Consider the following 8,296-nt stretch of genomic DNA (forward strand, 5'->3'; position numbering starts at 1 on the left):
GTTACCAGTCTGGCACGCATGGCTGACTTTATGTTACGCTGCCTTAACCGTGACCCTCGCGTTGTCAAAATGTTGAGTGACAGTCATTACTGGTTGGTGACACTTGTAGACCCCCGCTACAAGGAAAACTTTCACTCTCTTATTCCTGAGGTGGAGAGGTCTACAAAAATGGGGCAATACCAGAAGGCCCTTGCTGCAGAACTCGTAAAAAAATTCCCATCTGAACACGCTAGCGGCAGAGGTCAGAGTTCATTGCCCAACCAAGGCGTACAGGCGAGAGAGATGCAACTCCAATCCAGCAGAGGCAGGGGAACACTATCAACGTTCTGGGACAGTTTTCTGACACCCGCCCAGCTTACAGGCCCTGAGGCGCGGGGTACTCTCACAAGGAGTGGAAAGTTTCAAAAGATGGTGAGGGAGTACCTTGCCGATCGTACCAGCGTCCTCCGTGATTCCTTTGTGCCTTTTAATTATTGGGTATCCAAGCTGGACACTTGGAATGAACTCGCTCTGTACGCCTTGGAGGTCCTGGCCTGCCCTGCCGCTAGCGTGTTATCGGAGCGTGTTTTTAGTGCCGCTGGGGGAATTATAACTGATAAGCGCACTCGCCTGTCAACTGACAATGCTGACAAGCTGACCCTTATCAAAATGAACAAGGGCTGGATTGGGCCAGACTTCTCATCACCACCAAATGACAGCAGAGTAACATAAAGTCAAATCCACTGTGTTATTTCGGGAGGTGTATTCACATGCATCGCTTCACACCCACACATGGGTATACGCTTCCTCGTTTCGGCTGTTTAATCTTCTTCTCCTTATCCTCAGCCTCCACCACCACTATACCACCAGGGTGCCAGCATTGCAAGTTCCTCCGTCCTAATTTTTGGCAGCTTTTGCTGGGAAAGCCTAAGCAAATACCATGGGACACCCACTCCCCAATAATGGGACTTATGTTTGTAATATGCTGTACTGCATGGCTCTTGTAAGGGGCATTGCAAGTTGCTCCGTCCTAATTTTTGGCAGCTTTTGCTGGGAAAGCATAAACAAATACTATGGGAGACCCACTCCCCAATAATGGGACTTATGTTTGTAATATGCTGTACTGCATGGCTCTTGTAAGGGGCATTGCAAGTTGCTCCGTCCTAATTTTTGGCAGCTTTTGCTTGCAAGGCATAAGCAAATACTATGGAACTGTTATGCACACGCCCGGGCTAAGCGGCGTGTGCGTGTGATTGGTAGTGATTCCACTGGACCGTGCCGGAGAGTGAATGCCTGGAGGGGCGTGACTAAGTATTCACCCGATCCGACCAGGGTCGCACGACGGCATACGACGCCAGTGCACCAAGGAGGAACCGAGCAGAGGGACCAGGTGCTACTCCAGGACAGACCCCGGACACGGCTGTTGACCCACACAGGGGAATACAGGAACAGGCTGGTAGGCTGGCACACAGACTGGAGGGTATAGGCAGGCACGACTGGTATGCAGGCAGGCGGGTATGCAGGCAGGGGGGTAAAGGCAAGCACAGCTAGAGTGCAGACAGGGAGGAACTAGCAGGTAGGAACACAGGCGGGATAGGACCCAGTACACACCGGGACTCAGGAACAATACAGGCAGAGGGTTACAGGCAAGCACAGCTAGAGTGCAGACAAGGCTGAGCAGGGAGGACAGGGCTCTGTTCACACGGAACAGACAGGAAGGGAAAGACAGAGCCAGATACTCACACAGTACTTGCAGAGACAACAAGCAGGAGTTAGGTACGAGTTCAGACTCTGCAGAAAAAGGAAGGGAACGGACATAGAGGCAAAACAGGTAAAGGACAGGAGAGAGTTCAGACTGGAACTGAGTGTACGGAGGAGACTGACACTGCAGAGGGATACAGGAGCGGGTCTGGGAATACGGCCCCCAGAGAGGCGGAACGAACAGGCAAGGAGCGTGTTCAGACAGGACAGACCAGACGCAGGAGCGGGTCTAGGAAATCGGCCACTAGAATGCGGAACGAACAGGCAAGGAGCGTGTTCAGACAGGACAGACCAGAGAACACAAAAAGGACACAGTTCAGACACGGGAGCTGATACCGCAAAGCAGGAGACATACAGGACTCAGTTCAGACACGGGAGCTGAAACCGCAAAGCAGGAGACATACAGGACTCAGTTCAGACACGGGAGCTGATACCGCAAAGCAGGAGACATACAGGACACAGTTCAGACACGGGAGCTGATACCGCAAAGCTGGAGACATACAGGACTCAGTTCAGACACGGGAACTGATACAAAAAGCAGGAGACAAGAGACGGGACCTGGCACCTTCAGAGTGCAAGCACACACTGAAGGAAACACTATGCTCAGGCAGGGATAGAAGGGAGCTGCTGAGCTATATACCAAGTGACAGACAGCAATAGGCTGAGGACGCACAAGGGGTGTGACCCACAGCAAGTACAAAAGGCAGGAAGTGATCGGGCGCCGCCCTTAAGCAGCAGAAACAGACACAAACAGACAGCATGGAGGGAAGCCAGAGAGACATTCTGGACAGGAGATCAAGTGCGCCCTCTTGCACAGTGGGAGATGGACCACCATGCAAGGACGCCGCCAGGTATGTTACAGTACCTCCCCCCTTACGCCCCCTCTTCTTCAGGCCTGCCAGAATCTTCCGCAGGGAATTCGAGGGCCAGTCGTTCACTGGGTTGGAGGGGGACAGAGACTTGGGGGTAATCTCTGCTTCGAGGTACATCTTGTCAAGCTCACAGGAAGAAATAGACGGGTTATCACGTACATAATGAGGAAAAGTCACTGTCTCTTTGTTATCTGGTGGTATCCCGGAGGATTCAGGAAACAACTGGAGGTCCTCCGCCGGGTCAGAAGAGTGCAGAGGCTCAGAGAAAACAACTGCTTCAGAGTACACTAGGTCGGACTCACTGGAGGAAGCAGGCGAGGTATCGGGTACCGAGTATAGGAAAGTCTCTGTCCATTCACCACCAGGTGGCACCCCGAAGGGTTCTGGAGACAGCTGGCGGTCCTCCGCCTGGTCAGAGGGGTGTAGAGACTCACGGGTAACCTCTGCTTCAGAGTACACTAGGTCGGACTCACTGGAGGAAGCAGGCGAGGTATCGGGTACCGAGTATAGGAAAGTCTCTGTCCATTCACCACCAGGTGGCACCCCGAAGGGTTCTGGAGACAGCTGGCGGTCCTCCGCCTGGTCAGAGGGGTGTAGAGACTCACGGGTAACCTCTGCTTCAGAGTACACTAGGTCGGACTCACTGGACGAAGCAAGCGAGGTATCAGATCCAGGATATAGGAAAGTCTCTGTCCATTCACCACCAGGTGGCACCCCGAAGGATTCTGAACACAACTGGAGGTCCTCCGCCTGGTCGGAGGGGTGTAGAGACTCAGGAGTAACCTCTGCTTCGGAGTACACTAAGTTGGACTCACTGGACGAAGCGAGCGAGGTATCAGGTACAGAGTATAGGAGAGTCTCTGTCCTTTCGCTACCAGGTAGCACCCCGAAGGGTTCAGGAGACAACTGGAGATCCTCCGCCTGGTCGGAGGGGTGTAGAGACTCGGAGGTAACTACCACTTTGGGGTACCCATTGTCAGGCTCACAGGACGAAGCGGACAAAGTATTGAGTACCGGGTGTAGAGAAGTCTCTCTCCATTTGTCATCGAGTGGTATCCCGGAGGGTTCAGGAGGCAACAGGGGATCCTCCGCCAGGTAGTAGAGGTGCACAGACTCTGAGGTAACCACAGCTTTGGAGCATCCTTGGACATGCACACCGGTTAAAGAGAAAGAAGCATCTGATGCCGGGTGCAGGAAGTTCTCCTGTGTGGAGTCTGGATGGGCAGAAGTCTCTTCGGCCAGGAGAACTGGTGCACTACCCACGCACATTACCCATTGGGGTTTCTCCGGGATACAGGGAGATGAAGCTTCAGTAGGGACTTCAAGGTTGGGGTCAGGAGGTCTCAGGGAGGACAGACCCTGGCGTGACGGCTTGCCTCTAAGTCTAGCACGTCTGGACTGCCTCTTGAGGTTGAGAGAAGTATTCCGGAAAGCGTAGTCACCCTGTGAGGATTCTGGGTGGGCAGTAGTCTCATTGGGCTGGAGGACTATTGCGCTACCCACACACATTACCCGTCGGGGCTGCTCCGGGATATTGGGAAGTGAAGCTTCAGCAGGGGCTTCAGAATTAGGGTCCTCGAAGACCATACGAAAGGCCACCAGGAAGGCCTGCAGGTCAAGGATGACAGGATCCCGTGCTTCCCATAGGGGGGTGACCCATTTCAAGGCATCACCCGCTAGGTAGTCAATCATAAAGGCCACTTTAGCCCAATCGGAAGGAAAATAGAGAGGGTAGGCCTTAAAGTGTAGCATGCATTGCTCCACAAATGCACGACACTGTCTTGGATCCCCATAGTAACGTGGCGGATCCGCAGGAACGAGGGCTGATAGATCCATCTGGACGGGTGCGTAACTCGCCTGGAACTCAGCTAAAGGGGGAAAAAAATTTATTTATTTTATTTTAATGCATGTATTCGCTGGAAAAACTTCTCAAAGAGCGAAGGCCGTGGGGCTCAACGGGAACCATGGCCTGAGCATGCTGTTATGCACACGCCCGGGCTAAGCGGCGTGTGCGTGTGATTGGTAGTGATTCCACTGGACCGTGCCGGAGAGTGAATGCCTGGAGGGGCGTGACTAAGTATTCACCCGATCCGACCAGGGTCGCACGACGGCATACGACGCCAGTGCACCAAGGAGGAACCGAGCAGAGGGACCAGGTGCTACTCCAGGACAGACCCCGGACACGGCTGTTGACCAACACAGGGGAATACAGGAACAGGCTGGTAGGCTGGCACACAGACTGGAGGGTATAGGCAGGCACGACTGGTATGCAGGCAGGCGGGTATGCAGGCAGGGGGGTAAAGGCAAGCACAGCTAGAGTGCAGACAGGGAGGAACTAGCAGGTAGGAACACAGGCGGGATAGGACCCAGTACACACCGGGACTCAGGAACAATACAGGCAGAGGGTTACAGGCAAGCACAGCTAGAGTGCAGACAAGGCTGAGCAGGGAGGACAGGGCTCTGTTCACACGGAACAGACAGGAAGGGAAAGACAGAGCCAGATACTCACACAGTACTTGCAGAGACAACAAGCAGGAGTTAGGTACGAGTTCAGACTCTGCAGAAAAAGGAAGGGAACGGACATAGAGGCAAAACAGGTAAAGGACAGGAGAGAGTTCAGACTGGAACTGAGTGTACGGAGGAGACCGACACTGCAGAGGGATACAGGAGCGGGTCTGGGAATACGGCCCCCAGAGAGGCGGAACGAACAGGCAAGGAGCGTGTTCAGACAGGACAGACCAAACGCAGGAGCGGGTCTAGGAAATCGGCCACTAGAAGGCGGAACGAACAGGCAAGGAGCGTGTTCAGACAGGACAGACCAGAGAACACAAAAAGGACACAGTTCAGACACGGGAGCTGATACCGCAAAGCAGGAGACATACAGGACTCAGTTCAGACACGGGAGCTGATACCGCAAAGCAGGAGACATACAGGACACAGTTCAGACACGGGAGCTGATACCGCAAAGCAGGAGACATACAGGACTCAGTTCAGACACGGGAACTGATACAAAAAGCAGGAGACAAGAGACGGGACCTGGCACCTTCAGAGTGCAAGCACACACTGAAGGAAACACTATGCTCAGGCAGGGATAGAAGGGAGCTGCTGAGCTATATACCAAGTGACAGACAGCAATAGGCTGAGGACGCACAAGGGGTGTGACCCACAGCAAGTACAAAAGGCAGGAAGTGATCGGGCGCCGCCCTTAAGCAGCAGAAACAGACACAAACAGACAGCATGGAGGGAAGCCAGAGAGACATTCTGGACAGGAGATCAAGTGCGCCCTCTTGCACAGTGGGAGATGGACCACCATGCAAGGACGCCGCCAGGTATGTTACAGGAACACCCACTTCCAAATAATGGGACTTATGTTTGTAATATGCTGTACTGCATGGCTCTTGTAAGGGGCATTGCAAGTTGCTCCGTCCTAATTTTTGGCAGCTTTTGCTGGGAAAGCATAAGCAAATACTATGGGAGACCCACTCCCCAATAATGGGACTTATGTTTGTAATATGCTGTACTGCATGGCTCTTGTAAGGGGCATTGCAAGTCGCTCCGTCCTAATTTTTCGCAGCTTTTGCTTGCAAGGCATAAGCAAATACTATGGGACACCCACTCCCCAATAATGGGACTTATGTTTGTAATATGCTGTACTGCATGGCTCTTGTAAGGGGCATTGCAAGTTGCTCCATCCTAATTTTTGGCAGCTTTTGCTGGGAGAGCATAAGCAAATACTATGGGAGACCCACTCCCCAATAATGGGACTTATGTTTGTAATATGCTGTACTGCATGGCTCTTGTAAGGGGCATTGCAAGTTGCTCCGTCCTAATTTTTGGCAGCTTTTGCTTGCAAGGCATAAGCAAATACTATGGAACACCCACTCCCCAATAATGGGACTTATGTTTGTAATATGCTGTACTGCATGGCTCTTGTAAGGGGCATTGCAAGTTGCTCCATCCTAATTTTTGGCAGCTTTTGCTGGGAAAGCATAAGCAAATACTATGGGAGACCCACTCCCCAATAATGGGACTTATGTTTGTAATATGCTGTACTGCATGGCTCTTGTAAGGGGCATTGCAAGTTGCTCCGTCCTAATTTTTGGCAGCTTTTGCTTGCAAGGCATAAACAAATACTATGGGACACCCACTCCCCAATAATGGGACTTATGTTTGTAATATGCTGTACTGCATGGCTCTTGTAAGGGGCATTGCAAGTTGCTCCGTCCTAATTTTTGGCAGCTTTTGCTGGGAAAGCATAAGCAAATACTATGGGAGACCCACTCCCCAATAATGGGACTTATGTTTGTAATATGCTGTACTGCATGGCTCTTGTAAGGGGCATTGCAAGTTGCTCCATCCTAATTTTTGGCAGCTTTTGCTTGCAAGGCATAAACAAATACTATGGGACACCCACTCCCCAATAATGGGACTTATGTTTGTAATATGCTGTACTGCATGGCTCTTGTAAGGGGCATTGCAAGTTGCTCCGTCCTAATTTTTGGCAGCTTTTGCTGGGAAAGCATAAGCAAATACTATGGGAGACCCACTCCCCAATAATGGGACTTATGTTTGTAATATGCTGTACTGCATTGCTCTTGTAAGGGGCATTGCAAGTTGCTCCGTCCTAATTTTTGGCAGCTTTTGCTTGCAAGGCATAAGCAAATACTATGGAACACCCACTCCCCAATAATGGGACTTATGTTTGTAATATGCTGTACTGCATGGCTCTTGTAAGGGGCATTGCAAGTTGCTCCGTCCTAATTTTTGGCAGCTTTTGCTGGGAAAGCATAAGCAAATACTATGGGAGACCCACTCCCCAATAATGGGACTTATGTTTGTAATATGCTGTACTGCATGGCTCTTGTAAGGGGCATTGCAAGTCGCTCCGTCCTAATTTTTCGCAGCTTTTGCTTGCAAGGCATAAGCAAATACTATGGGACACCCACTCCCCAATAATGGGACTTATGTTTGTAATATGCTGTACTGCATGGCTCTTGTAAGGGGCATTGCAAGTTGCTCCATCCTAATTTTTGGCAGCTTTTGCTGGGAGAGCATAAGCAAATACTATGTGAGACCCACTCCCCAATAATGGGACTTTTGTTTGTAATATGCTGTACTGCATGGCTCTTGTAAGGGGCATTGCAAGTTGCTCTGTCCTAATTTTTGGCAGCTTTTGCTTGCAAGGCATAAGCAAATACTATGGAACACCCACTCCCCAATAATGGGACTTATGTTTGTAATATGCTGTACTGCATGGCTCTTGTAAGGGGCATTGCAAGTTGCTCCATCCTAATTTTTGGCAGCTTTTGCTGGGAAAGCATAAGCAAATACTATGGGAGACCCACTCCCCAATAATGGGACTTATGTTTGTAATATGCTGTACTGCATGGCTCTTGTAAGGGGCATTGCAAGTTGCTCCGTCCTAATTTTTGGCAGCTTTTGCTTGCAAGGCATAAACAAATACTATGGGACACCCACTCCCCAATAATGGGACTTATGTTTGTAATATGCTGTACTGCATGGCTCTTGTAAGGGGCATTGCAAGTTGCTCCGTCCTAATTTTTGGCAGCTTTTGCTGGGAAAGCATAAGCAAATACTATGGGAGACCCACTCCCCAATAATGGGACTTATGTTTGTAATATGCTGTACTGCTTTGCTCTTGTAAGGGGCATTGCAAGTTGCTC

Source organism: Phyllobates terribilis, unplaced genomic scaffold (assembly GCF_046119375.1).
Source record: "Phyllobates terribilis strain yellow unplaced genomic scaffold, ASM4611937v1 Scaffold_12__6_contigs__length_324123572, whole genome shotgun sequence".
Classification (NCBI taxonomy): Eukaryota; Metazoa; Chordata; class Amphibia; order Anura; family Dendrobatidae; genus Phyllobates; species Phyllobates terribilis.